Consider the following 14,681-nt stretch of genomic DNA (forward strand, 5'->3'; position numbering starts at 1 on the left):
ATTTTTCTTAATTAAAGTAGAAATAAACATGCACAGGCAAAATACAAATAAATCACAAACAACACAACACCATTTTATTTTTTTGAATTTTTTTTGGGAGTAGTTCTCATAGGGCAAAAATCACGTGCTCACAGCTGCCCCTCTTTGTCCGAAAACATAAAGAGTTTTCGTGCAAAGATAAAGTGAGCAGATACGAGCGATTTTTGCCCGTTGGAATACTCCGTGTGAAGTATTTTTGAAAAGATTTAACCGAACCTTTGCTTCAAAGGTTTCCTACATATCCCTGGCTAGAAGGGAATCAGGTTAATGTAGTTCGGGAAGTTTTGGTAGCAGGGACTACCATGGGACTGCATTTTTGCTGTTACTACTGCTGCACACTGTTGCTACTGCTTTTCGACCTCCTTATTACACCGTGCCAAAAGAAAACAAGAAGCTAGACTTAAACTAGGAATTACAAAATCTTATCTATCTCCGACTTGCTCTTGTAGTCTTCTTTCTGATTTCTGAAATGGGATTCATGCTGGGGGTATTTTTGTTGTAACCCTCCGCATTATTGACTTCTGGCTTGTTCTTGAAATGTATTCCTCTGTTTTGCAGGCAGGCTCCTGACTTCAACTTGAATGTGTACTCCTTTGTTCTACAGGCGGGCTCCTGACTCCAATAGCGACCTTGCAAATAAATCAGCCTCTATTCTCCAGGTAGGCTCCTGACTTCAACAACAACTTTAAAGTAAACACCTCCATTCTACAGGCGGGCTTCTGACCCCTTCAACTTAAAATATGACAACCTCCGCTCTACAGGCGGGCTCTTGACTTCATCAACTTCAAATATAACAACCTCCGTTCTAACAGAAGGGCTCCTCACTTCTTCAACTTAAAACATAACAACCTCCGTTCTACAGGCGGGCTCCTGATTCCTTCAACTTAAAATATGACAATCTCCGTTCTACAGGTGGGCTCGTGACTCCTTTAACTTTAAATATAACAACCTCGGTTCTACAGGCGAGCTCCTGACTCCTTTAACTTAAAATATAATAACCTCCGTTCTACAGGCGGGCTCCTAACTTCATCAACTTCAAATATAACAACCTCCGTTCTAACAGGCGGGCTCCTGACTCCTTCAACTTAAAATATGACAACCTCCGTTCTACAGGCGGGCTCCTGACTTCTTTATCTTAAAATATAACAACCTCTGTTCTACAGGCGGGATTCTGACTTCTTTGACTTAAAATAGCAACCTCCGTTTTACAGGCGGGCTCCTGACTTCAACAACAATTCAAGATGTAATACCTCTATTCTCCAGGTGGGCTCCTGACTTCAGCAACTTCTTAAAAATATAATACCTACATTCTCCAGGTGGGCTCCTGACTTCAATAAACAATTTAGAGATAATACCTCCATTTTTCAGGCGGGCTCCTGACTTCAACTACTTCTTAAAATATAGCACCTCCATTCTCCCGGCGGGTTCCTGACTTCAACAGCAACTCGAAATTTAACAACCTCCATTCTACAGGCGGGTTCCTGACTTCATCAACTTCAAATATAATAACCTCCGTTCTAATAGGCGGGCTCCTAACTTCTTCAACTTAAAACATAACAACCTCCGTTCTACAGGCGGGCTCCTGATTCCTTCAACTTAAAATATGACAACCTCCATTCTACAGGCGGGCTCCTGACTCCTATAACTTAAAATATAACAACCTCCGTTCTACAGGCGGGCTCCTGACTCCTTTAACTTAAAATATAACAACCTCCGTTCTACAGGCGAGCTCCTGACTTCATCAACTTCAAATATAACAACCTCCGTTCTAACAGGCGGGCTCCTGACTCCTTCAACTTAAAATATGTCAACCTCCGTTCTACAGGCGGGCTCCTGACTTCTTTATCTTAAAATATAACAACCTCCATTCTACAGGCGGGCTCCTGACTTCTTTGACTTAAAATTATAGCAACCTCCGTTTTACAGGTGGGCTCCTGACTTCAATAACAATTCAAGATGTAATACCTCCATTCTCCAGGCGGGCTCCTGACTTCAACAACTTCTTAAAAATATAATACCTCCATTCTTTAGGCGGGCTCCTGACTTCAATAAACAATTTAGAGATAATACCTCCATTTTCCAGGCGGGCTCCTGACTTTAACTACTTCTTAAAATATAACACCTCCATTCTCCAGGCGGGTTCCTGACTTCAACAACAACTCGAAATTTAACAACCTCCATTCTACAGGCGGGCTCCTGACTTCATCAACTTCAAATATAACAACCTCCATTCTAACAGGCGGGCTCCTGACTTCTTTAACTTAAAACATAACAACCTCCGTTCTACAGGCGGGCTCCTTATTCCTTCAACTTAAAATATGACAACCTCCGTTCTACAGGCGGGCTCCTGACTCCTTTAACTTAAAATATGACAACCTCTGTTCTACAGGCGGGCTCCTGACTCCTTTAACTTAAAATATAACAACCTCCGTTCTACAGGCGGGTTCCTGACTCCTTTAACTTAAAATATAACAACCTCCATTCTATAGGCGGGCTCCTGACTTCTTTGACTTAAAATTATAACAACCTCCGTTTAACAGGCGGGCTCCTGACTTCAACAACAATATAAAGATAAAGCAGCCTCCATTCTCCAGGTGGGCTCCTGACTTCAACAACAACTTGAAATTTAACAACCTCCATTCTATAGGCGGGCTCCTGACTTCATCAACTTAAAATTCAACAACCTCCATTCTACAGGCGGGCTCCTAACTTCATCAACTTAAAATTCAACAACCTCCGTTCTACAGGTGGGCTCCCGACTTCAACAACTTCTTAAAAATATAACACCTCCATTCTACAGGCGGGCTCCTGACTTCTTCGACTTAAAATTAAACAACCTCAATTCTACAGGTGAGCTCCTGACTTATTCGACTTAAAATTATAACAACTTCCTTCTACAGGCGGGCTCCTGACTTCATCAACTTAAAATTCAACAACCTCCATTCTACAGGCGGGCTCCTGACTTCATCAGCAATTACTTCCCTCATACTGGTGTTTTCACTTCTCTGAAACCTGCCGGGGATAACACTGATGAGGAATTATCTTCCTTCTTTAAGACTAGTTACTTTCCTCATTTTAACAATGGTGGGGATGATACTGATTTAAAGACCACTACCCTTAAAACTTGGGTTATCTTTCTTCTTCCAAGATTGCTTTTTAAAAACTTGTATTACCTTCTCCCGTAAACTGTTGGGGATTCCACTTCCTTCAAAACTTGTGTTATCTTCCATCTTCCCCGAGCGGGTATCTGGTTTCAAGAAAATTTTCGCAATGAGAGAAGATTTTCTGCCTCAGTTTGATAATCTTCTTTGTTGTCAATAACATTTCCTTTCCCCTACTTCAAATCAAAGAAAAATTTGTTAGTTTAAAACGTGGTGAGTGGCCGTGCCACTCCTGCTGGGGATGGTTTTTCCCTTTTTCCTTTCCCTGCTTTGCGTTTTATTTCAAAACTTGATGGGGATGATATTATTTGCTGGGGATGGTTTTTCTTTTCTCTTCCTTCCCCGCTCTGTGTTGTCTGACCATCGCAGAACTTGGTCGATAATCTGTCGGAGTTGTTCCTGCATCTCGCAAATCTGCTGGGGATCCTCTTAGAATTTGATTCATAACTTCCCTTGGAAATTTGGTGCCCTTGGAATCTAGACCCATTCATCATTTGGTCTTGCAACAAACTTCTTTTCGCTTTGGTGCCTGATCTTTGGCCTGTCCTATTCGCATTTTGCTTTGCACCATTTTGGCAACTGGTAATAAGCTCTGAAAATCCTTTTCAAAAACAAACTGCTGGGGAGATAAAGTCTTTAGACCAAGAAATGAAAAAGTGATGATTTCAAAAGATAGAAAAGGAAGAAGTCTTTTTGAACAAGTGCTGGGGAAAAAGAAAGAAAAGAACTTATCTGAATGATATAACCGATCCCAACGATCATGTCGTGCATTCCGGATTAATCATCCCAGTCTACTTGTATCAATCAATCTTTCAGATGACCTCATCTTGCTGGGGAAAAACAGGCACTCAACTCTTTGCCAAATGCGGATCCTTTCCACCAATCTTGTCTTGTCTCCTCATAGTGCCCTTCGAGGGGTTTTCACTACTAAGACTCTCTCATTTCTCTCAACTCCCGTCGCCTTATGGTGCCTGTGAAGGTTTTCACCGATAAGACTCTCTCATTTTATTTCTCTCAACTTACGTCGCCTTATGGTGCTTGTGGAGGTTTTCACCGATAAGACTCTCTCATTTTATTTCTCTCGACTTACGTCGCCTTATGGTGCCTGTGGAGGTTTTCACCGATAAGACTCTCTCATTTTATTTTATTTTTTCCAGCTGGGGATTGGAGTGTTACCGATGTGACTCTCTCTGTTGGGGATTCTTTCGGCTACCAATTCATTTCTAGCTTATGATCCTCTTCTCTGCTAGGGACCAGAGTGTTATTCCCGACTTCCGTTTGCATGACTTGGCACTTCTCGGATACCGATCGGGAGGTCCTTTTTGGACATCAATATGGGTTTTTGTGTATGGCTAAAAGAAAAAGGGTTATCAAAAGGTTCAAAATAATTTTGATGAGTAAAACATTACAACTCTTGGAATCAAACTTCCTTCCAAAATTACAAACACACCTTCTGCCCCAGTTTCTTGCTTGGGGATTTTTATTTTTGTTACACTATGACCGAGCCGTGAGGCGCCTACGTATCCTTTTTGAGGAATCAGGTCAAACGTAGTTCCTAATTCCTTTGTTTTTCTTGTGACTTTTCTTTTATCTTTATTATCATTATTTTTCTCTTCTCTTTTTCTTTCATTTTCATTACTGATTCCAAAAGAGGGGTATGAAAGAATAAATAAGGCTCAAAGGGGGATGCAAAGGTTAAAGTGTTTGGATAGAAGAAAGAATTGCCTCCGTCATTTTATTATCCGATACCATGCCAAATGCAAACAAACAACAATTACAATTAAAGAAATCATACATAATATCTCTTAACTGCGTCAGAATTGATAGCCATGTCGACGAATTTCCCTTCGATATCTGTTAAACATAAAGCGCCATTGGACAACACTCTGGTTACAACGAATGGCCCTTGCCAATTCTGGGCGAACTTGCCCTTTGCCTCAGCCTGATGTGGGAGGATGCGTTTCAGCACTTGCTGGCCCACTTCAAACTTTCGGGGACGCACCTTTTTGTTGTATGCTCTTGTCATTCTCCTTTTATATAACTAGCCATGACACACAGCTACCAATCTTTTTTCATCAATCAAGTTCAACTGCTCCAAATGGGTTTTGACCCACTCGTCATCATCAATCTCAGCTTCAGCGACAATCCGAAGGGATGGAATTTCAACTTCCGCCGGTATTACTGCTTCAGTTCCGTATACCAACAAATAAGGAGTTGCACCTACTGAAGTACGAACAGTAGTGCAATAACCCAACAATGCCAATGGTAATTTCTCATGCCATTGTCTCGAACCTTCTACCATCTTCCGAAGTATCTTCTTTATGCTTTTGTTGGCTGCCTCAACTGCTCCAATTGCCTTGGGACGATATGGGGTGGAATTGCGGTGTGTAATCTTAAACTGTTGACATACCTCTTTCATCAAATTGTTGTTAAGGTTAGCACCATTATCCGTGATGATCACCTTTGGGATTCCAAATCTACAAATGATATGGGATTGAACAAAATCTACCACTGCCTTCTTGGTTACCGACTTGAAAGTTTTAGCTTCAACTCACTTAGTAAAATAATCTATGGTCACCAGAATGAACCTATGCCCGTTGGGTGCTGCTGGCTCAATTGGTCCAATGATATCCATGCCCCAGGCAACAAATGGCCATGGTGCTGACATTGTATGCAATTCTGTCGGCGGAGAATGAATCAAATCTCCGTGTATCTGACACTGATGGCACTTTCACACGAAATTGATACAATCATGCTCCATAGTGAGCCAATAATACCCTGCTCAAAGAATCTTCTTCGCCAATACATATCCGCTCATATGTGGCCCACAAACGCCCGCATGTACCTCTGTCATTACTGTCGTGGCTTGACCAGCATCTATACATCTCAGCAATCCCAAATCTGGTGTTCTTTTGTATAACACTCCTCCACTGAGGAAAAATCCATTTTCCAATCGCCGAATGGCTCTCTTTTGATCTCCGGTGGCCTGCTCCGGGTATATCCCCATCCTGAGGTATTCCTTGACATCATAGAACCATGGTTCGCCATCCAGTTCTTCCTCTAACATGTTGCAATAAGCATGCTGATTACAAACCTGAATATGCAACGGGTCAACATGAATTTTGTCTGGGTGGTGCAACATCGATGCTAAAGTGGCCAAAGCATCGACAACCTCATTATGAACTCTTGGGATGTGTCTGAACTCCACTGATCGAAATCGCTTGCTCAGATCGTGCAAACATTGTCGATATGGTATGAGCTTCAAATCCCTTGTTTCCTATTCACCCTAAATATGATGCACTAGGAGGTTCGAGTCTCCCAAGACCAAGACGTCCTGGACATCCATGTCTGCAGCTAGCCGTAGACCCAAAATGCATGCCTCATACTCAGCCATGTTGTACAATAGAAACGCTGCTGAGCCGTAACAGGATAATGATGTCCTGTTTCAGAAATAAGTACCGCTCCTATTCCAACTCCTTTTGCATTTGCGGCTCCATCAAAGAAGAGCTTCCAACCTAGTTCCTCAGATAATTCCAACTCATCTATATGCATCACTTCTTCATCAGGAAAATACGTCCTCAATGGCTCGTATTCTTCATCAACAGGATTCTCAACCAAGTGATCGGCCAATGCTTGGGCTTTCATGGCCGTCCTCATCACATAGACGATGTCGAACTCCGTGAGTAATATTTGCCATTTCGCTAACCTCCTTGTGGGCATAGGCTTCTGGAAAATATTCTTTAGTGGATCCAAGCGTGAAATGAGATAAGTAGTATATGATGACAGATAATGTTTAAACTTCTGTGCCACCCAAGTTAGGGCGCAACACGTCTTCTCAAGTTGAGTGTACTTAACCTCATAGACCGTAAACTTCTTATTGAGATAATAGATGGCTTGCTCCTTCCTTCGTGTGATATCATGTTGCCCCAGTACGCAACCAAATGAATTCTCTAGTACCGTTAGATAGAGAATCAACGGTATTCCTGGTTCAGGTGGGACTAACACAAGTGGGTTTGATAGATACCCCTTGATTTGGTCGAAGGCTTCCTGACATTCTGCTGTCCATTTTACCGTAGCATCTTTCTTCAGTAGCCGAAAATGGGTTGTTCACAAGTTGCCGTGAGTTGAGCGATGAACCTGCTGATATAATTCAACCTTCCCAACAAACTCATTACTTCTGTTTTGTTCTTCGGCGGTGGCAATTCATGGATGGATTTGATTTTTGACGGATCCAACTCAATGCCTCTCCGACTGATAATGAATCCCAACAGCTTTCCAGTTGGAACACCAAACGCATATTTGGCCGGGTTGAGCTTAATGTCGTACCTTTGAAGTCTTTGGAAAAACTTCCTTAGGTCTGCCACGTGGTCTTCCTGATGCTTAGATTTTATGATCACATCATCTACGTACACCTCAATCTCTTTGTGTATCATGTTATGAAACATCGTAGTCATTGCTCTCATGTACGTTGCCCCAGCGTTCTTCAAGCCAAAAGGCATTACCCGGTAGCAATAAGTCCCCCACGGTGTAATGAATGCCTTCTTTTCCGCATCTTCTTCATCCATCAGAATCTGATGATACCCAGCATAGCAATCTACAAAAGACCCGATCTCACGTCTGGCACAATTATCGATCAAGATATGGATGTTGGTTAATGGAAAGTTGTCCTTGGGGCTTTCCCTGTTCAAATTGCGGTAATCGACACACACTCTGATCTTCCCATCTTTCTTCGGCACTGGCACCACATTAGCCAACCAATCAGGATATCGAGTGACCCGAATAACCTTTGCTTGCAGCTGCTTGGTTACTTCCTCTTTAAGCTTCACACTCATGTCTGTTTTGAACTTCCTCAATTTCTGCTTGATGGGAGGGCATGCCGGGTTAATGGGCAATTTGTGAACCACTAAATCCGTGCTTAACCCCGGCATATCATCATACGACCATGCAAAAACGTCTTTAAACTCAATAAATGCTTTGATTAGTTCTTCCTTGATATTCGGTGCAATGCGGATGCTTATTTTAGTTTCCCTGATATCATCTGCATCCCCTAAATTGATGGCTTCTGTGTCATTTAAGTTGGGCTTGAATTTCTCTTCAAACTGGCTTAACTCTCTGTTTATCTCTTCGAAGGCTTCATCCTCATCGTATTCCGATTCATCATCATAATCGACCTCTTGTACAATTAGTTCGGAATCAGATTGATTTTTTAGACTAGGTTGAAGATCAATTGTGCATGCCATGTCATTAGAACCAGTATAAAGAGAACTGTTCAGAAAGAGAAAAGAGGAAAACAGAATTAAAACAAAATAAAGAGAGAAAACTTTCACTTGATTAAAATGCGGGATAACAGAGTTTCACACTTTGTCGAATAAAACAAAACTGGATTACAACTCTGAAATAATCCAGAAAACAAGAAAGAAAATCCAGAGCCTACTACCAAGACTCCCTTCGGGTAGGAAGAGGAGTTGCTGTCCAATTGTTGATATTGGCCCTAGGCCCCACAACTTGTATATCTGCCCTACTGGACCCTTCTCCAGGTTCTATCATGTTGACATCGGCGAATAGCCTTTCAAAGCCCTCATTCAAATCTCTATCTGGCCCAATCAGTGGTCCGAGAACTTTCGGTACCGACAACTTTCTGATACCTGCTATGACAAATGATCTGGATAGGCGCGGGATTAGATTGGGAAGGACCCAAACTTTCTTCTTCAACTTTCGGGCCCGCCTTACATCTGCTGCCGTAGGCTTGAATCCTAGCTTAAAAGTGTCCAGGTTCTTGGGCAAAGAAACTGGCTGGACCATACCTTGCAGATCAACCCCCAAACCTTTTCCTAGTACAAACCCGCTGTTTAGCATTTCCGAGGCTACCATGAAGGTCGCAGCTGCGATCCTGGGAAGTGGAAGGTCCTCGTCTTCAGATATTTTATCCACTGAAACCGCGTCGAAAACCTGGTACACCCATAGGCCTTTGTCGTCATCAGTTCCTATGAATGGCACAACGACATCACTCACAATGCCCGTACCGTCATCCCCATGCACCACTATCTCCTGCCTGTCCCATTCAAATTTCACCATCCGATGCAATGTAGAAGGCACTACTTTGGCGGCATGGATCCAGGGTCGCCCCAATAGAAGATTGTATGATACTGCCACATCTAACACTTGAAACTCCATGGTGAATTCCACTGGACCAATGGTCAATCCCAGTATGACATCACCCACCGTGTCGGTACCACCTCCATCGAAACCTCGGACGTAGATGTTGTTCCTGTGAATCTGGTCATGATCAACTTTCAGCTTGTTCAGAGTAGTCAAAGTACAGATGTTGGCACTTGATCCATTATCAATCAATACTCGGGTGACCACCGAGTCTTCGCATTTCACGGTCAAGTATAGGGCTTTGTTGTGTTCTGTACCCTCTGCTGGCAATTCATCATCAGAAAATGTCACTCGGTTTACGTCGAAGATTTTGTGCACTATCCTCTCTAAGTGATTTACAGAGATTTTATCCGAAACATGGGCCTCGTTCAGGATTTTCATCTGTGCCTGGCAATGATCGCTAGAATGGATCAGCAGTGATAGTAACGAAATCTGTGTTGGGGTCTTTCTTAACTGCTCCACTATGGAATAATCTTGCGCCTTCATTCTCTTTAAAAATTCTTCCGCCTCTTCCTCGATAGCTGGATTCTTTGTTGCTACTGGATTGGCCCTTCTTAACTCTGCGGGAGCAAAACACCTTCCCGAACGAGTTAACCCCTGTGCCTCACATATGTCTTCCATAACCTCCTTCCCTTTGTACATTACCATCGCTTTACTGTAGCTCCATGGCACGGCTTTCTCGCTGGTTATCGGCATCTGCATTACTGGCCTGATGACAACTGGCCTAATGCATGCTGGCTTGCTTGGTACCCCTCGCACCGTTACTTTGACCGGCTGTGGATTCTTTGCAACAATAGGCGAACTCTTCCCCATCACCAATACTGGCTTGACGTCTACCTTTTCCAACTATACCACCTCTTCTCCACCTGTCGACTTTTCTTTTGGACTGGCACGGATCATCATCACCGTCTGTGAGGGTTTCTTGAGCTTCCCTCCTTCGTGCACTAGTTCGATCATGTGGGCTTCATAGTGTGACGACAACGTGTTCTGATTGATGTTAGGTGCCTCTAGCTCCTGGACCTCGATCCTATTTGTGTCAATAAGATCTTGTATGGCACTCTTCAACTTCCAACACTTCTCAGTATCATGCCCGGGAGCCCCCAAACAATATTCACAGCTTACCGAGTGGTCTAGATTTTTGGGAAGGGGATTTGGCAATTTGGGCTCCACTGGACTCAATAGGCCTAACTGCCTCAATTTGTGGAACAGAGTAGTATATGTTTCTCCCAGTGGAGTGAATGTTCTCTGCCTCTGCACCCTTTCATTCTTGAAAGTCTGATTCCCACAGAAACCTAGTCCCGAAGTATTCTTGTCGGCCCTTGGTGGTGGATATGTGTTTTGTGGAGGCGGATATGTATTTTGTGGAGGTGGATATGTGTTTTGTGGAGGTGGATATGTATTTTGGGGAGCCAGCGCACGCCATTGCGGGCGAGCCGGGGGCTGGGTGTAAGTTTAGGCGTGATGGACAGAGAAATGTGGCTTGGTGGGTAGTAGGGCTGTGGAGGGCCGTATGGAATGTATGGGTAATTTGAGTGATGGGGTCTAGGTTGGTAGTGAGGGGGGGACCTCTGGATCTGGACCAAGTACCTGCCTCGACTGTTGCGATATCTTCCCTTTTCTTCTTTCCGAGCGCACCTCTCGTGCCGCTCTGGATGGCCTGAGTGATTGCTTTAATCGCCGAATAGCTCAGGATTTTGTTGGACTTAAGTCCCTCTTCAATCATACCGCCCATTTTTACTACTTCGTTGAAAGATTTGCCAATTGACGTCACCAGGTGACCGAAGTAAGTTGACTCCAGAGTCTGCAGAAAGTAGTCCACCATTTACCCCTCTCTCATCGGAGGATCAACTCTTGCCGCCTGCTCTCTCCAGCAGAACCCGAATTTTCTGATGCTTTCCCCGGGCTTCTTCTCAAGTTCAGCAATGTGAGACGGTCAGGGATGATCTCAAGGTTGTACTGGAAGTGGCCTGCAAAGGCTTATGCCACATCGTCCCAGGTGTACCACCTGCTAGGATCCTGTCTTGTGTACCATTCCAGTGCAGACTCGCTTAGACTTTGACCAAAATGAGCTATCAACAACTCGTCTTTTCCCCCGGCCCCTCTCATCTTAAAGCAAAACCCTCGCAGATGTGCCAACAGATCACCGTGCCCCTCGTATAGATCAAACTTTGGCATCTTGAACCCTGCCGACAATTGAATGTCGGGGAACGAGCATAGATCTTTGTAGACCATACTAACTTGGTTGCCTAACCCATGGATATTCCTGAAGGACTGCTCTAGGCTTTTAAACTTTCGAAGCACTTCGTCTTGCTCTAGGCTCTTAGCTGGCTTTTCAGTCTCTATCGGGATCTCGAAGTGAGTATTATAAGTATGAGGCTCGGGTGCTTTGAAGGTTGGTTCAGGGGGGTAATATTGGTTATCGTGAGCCTGAAACAACGGCTCGCTGGATGATCTTTGCAGCGTGGCTGGTGGAGGTGCCACGAAAACAGGAATATTTGGTGGAAGAGGGTTCTGATTGGGTTGTGAAGCTTGGGGATCATAGGCATTTCTTCCCTGATAGTATTGCTGACTGGGAAAGCTTGTCGAAGGGCCGGGGGGAGGGTATTCCGGCGTGTGTCCTGGTGGGAGAGTGGGAATAACGGGAGGGTTAGGAACCTTTTGTACCCTAGCTAAGGCCAGCTGCATTTCTTTCATCTCCTGCCTCATCTTATCCATTTCCTCCTTCAGCATTTGATTCTCCGTCCTTTCATCCTCGACACTTTGGTCTGAACTAGTCATGCTTTTTAGTATGGGCCCTTTGGATCTTGTTTGGTAATGGTAATCTGCCAGAACGTTCTAACAAACTAACTGGTTCGAAATCTCTGGGAAAATAACAAACTTGTTAGCGTTAGAGTTTTAACACATATTGCAATTTCACGTTGGGGGATGCAATGCTCCTAGGCAGTTTAACCATTTTTAACATGTCTTTACTTCGACCGCATGCGTCATTCCGGCTTACTTTCTTTAATTTCACATTGCCTTTCTCTTTTTCATTTTTAGTGGTGGTCGAATCATATGTGGATTGCCTACGTATCATGTCCCCGCATGAATCAGACCGCGCGTAGTTCTGCCACAAGCGTGGAAAATAAAGACACCATTTTTTTGCATTTTTCAACCTTTACTAGCAAGACGTTTTATTACAAGGCAAAACATTGTTTGAAAGGAAATTGACAGACTTGATACAGACTACAGACTTTATGCCAAAAAGGAAAATACAAACTCCGACGGACAACAGACTCTGTAGACAAGGAAAATATAGACCCAAACTATGAATGTTTCAGAGTTTTGAATTTTGGTGCCCACGGGGCGTCGTTCGGCCTCGCCACGGGCTTTGGTGCAAGGCCCCTTTGCAGATCTTTCAAATCTTCCATGATCCGGTGGACATAAATCATTATTGAAGCAAAGAAGGTGGTTCAGGACATATCCTCACAAGCTAGGCACTTTATGGTGATGTAGTGCCCGATATCGCCGATTCTTCCCTTGATTCTGTACCTTTTCATAAGCAATCGCTCTATTTGTTGATTCCGCGTCCCCGCAGGTGACCAAAACTCTTATGATATTCCCCCCTAGGCTGGATTTCCAATAAACCCGTAAGACCTTTTAGATATTTCTTGACCTTATCTTGCCCGTCTGCACCTAAATCATCCCACCATAGCCGCAACTTGAAAGGGATTTTAGTCATTATTGAAATAGGTTCATTTTGCATCATGCTCATCCTGCACATTTATTAAGGTGATTAAGCGAAAAATAAAATTTATTTGACTCAACCAATTGGCTATATTTTAATTTTTCACAGATTAAAAGAATGATCCGGTTCCGAACACGGCCTTTCAGCACTTTGGGAATGAAGATTTTGAGGCTGGGTGAGTCAACCGGTCAAAAATCCAAAAATGACTACAAGTGGCCGTTTATGCAAAGTCAGCCTTCCGACGTCGCTTTTGGGAACATTCCGCTATTTTGACAAAAATGGCGTCACCCGACTTATTTATGACAAAAATCAAAATTTTGACATTTTTGTAAAGGGGAGGTTGGACCCGATGAGGGTTGCCTACGTATACCGCACCCTGTGAGAATCAAACCGGCGTAGTTCGGGTAACGAAAATAACCTAATTCTGAAAACAAGACTTGTTTAAATAAATTACACTAAAAAACTTTTTTTCATTTTTTTTCTTTTTTTTTTCTTTTTTCTTCTTTTTTTTTTCTTTTTTCTTTCCTTTTTCCGATATTCCAGTATTTTCAGAAGCCGATCAGCATGCAAGTCTGCAGCAAATAAATGCGTAAAACAAACAGGATGCAGCAGGATGGTCTTTTTCATTTCAGGTCGCTTGTCCTAGACGGACCCAACCCCTATGTTGAGTCCCCTAAGTCAAGTGCACATGATGCAAATAAGCATTCCTACTAGGGATCCCGCATGAGGTGTTGTTATACTAGGTTTATCCTGGGTGTTTGTTCTAGACCTGGCTTACCCGAGCGGACCACTCGAACCGAGGATGGGAACTGTGTACCGGTAACCAAAAGATCATCCGGTTTTGCAACTCCTCCAAATCCTCATTCTATTTTGGGATATGACACTAACAGAAAGAAATCACGACCAGCATGCACTCCTCAAGAGAGAGAAGAGAGGGATTTCGTAGCAGTTTATATATACAATTCAGATAATATCAAAGCGGTAAAAGCAACATTTTAGCACATTAGGACAAAACATGTAATAAAATCAGATAATAAATAAAGCCAAATATAACAATTCATCTAAGCTTGAATTCTGAACCCTGAACTAGAGATTCTGGGTTCGTTCCCCAGCAGAGTCACCAGAACTGTCACACCTCCTTTTTCACCCGCGCCCCCAGGAAAGGGCGAAGAGGGGAGTTTTTCCAATTAAAGGACAATCGAAACGGGATTTATTATTTAATTCAGAGTCTCCACTTGGGAGATTTATGGTGTCCCAAGTCACCGGTTGAATCCCGACTCGAGGAAAAGATTGACTCTGTATTATAGTCCGCGAACCAGAAATCCGGATAAGGAATTCTGTTAACCCGGGAGAAGGTGTTAGGCATTCCCGAGTTTCGCGGTTCTAGCACGGTCTCTCAACTGTGAACCTATGCACAAATTTTAGCTGTTTACTGCTTTTTTTTAACGAGCATTGCAACGTCGTGAAAATACACCTTGAACCAGGTCACATCAATGCACCCGTGGTTATCAACACATTTTCAACTCCGTTGAGATTTGGATTTGGGTCACATAAATGTGCACCCGAGTTTGAGAAAGTAAATTATTAAAGGCGCG

This window comes from Nicotiana sylvestris, chromosome 5, assembly GCF_000393655.2.
Source record: "Nicotiana sylvestris chromosome 5, ASM39365v2, whole genome shotgun sequence".
Taxonomy (NCBI): Eukaryota; Viridiplantae; Streptophyta; class Magnoliopsida; order Solanales; family Solanaceae; genus Nicotiana; species Nicotiana sylvestris.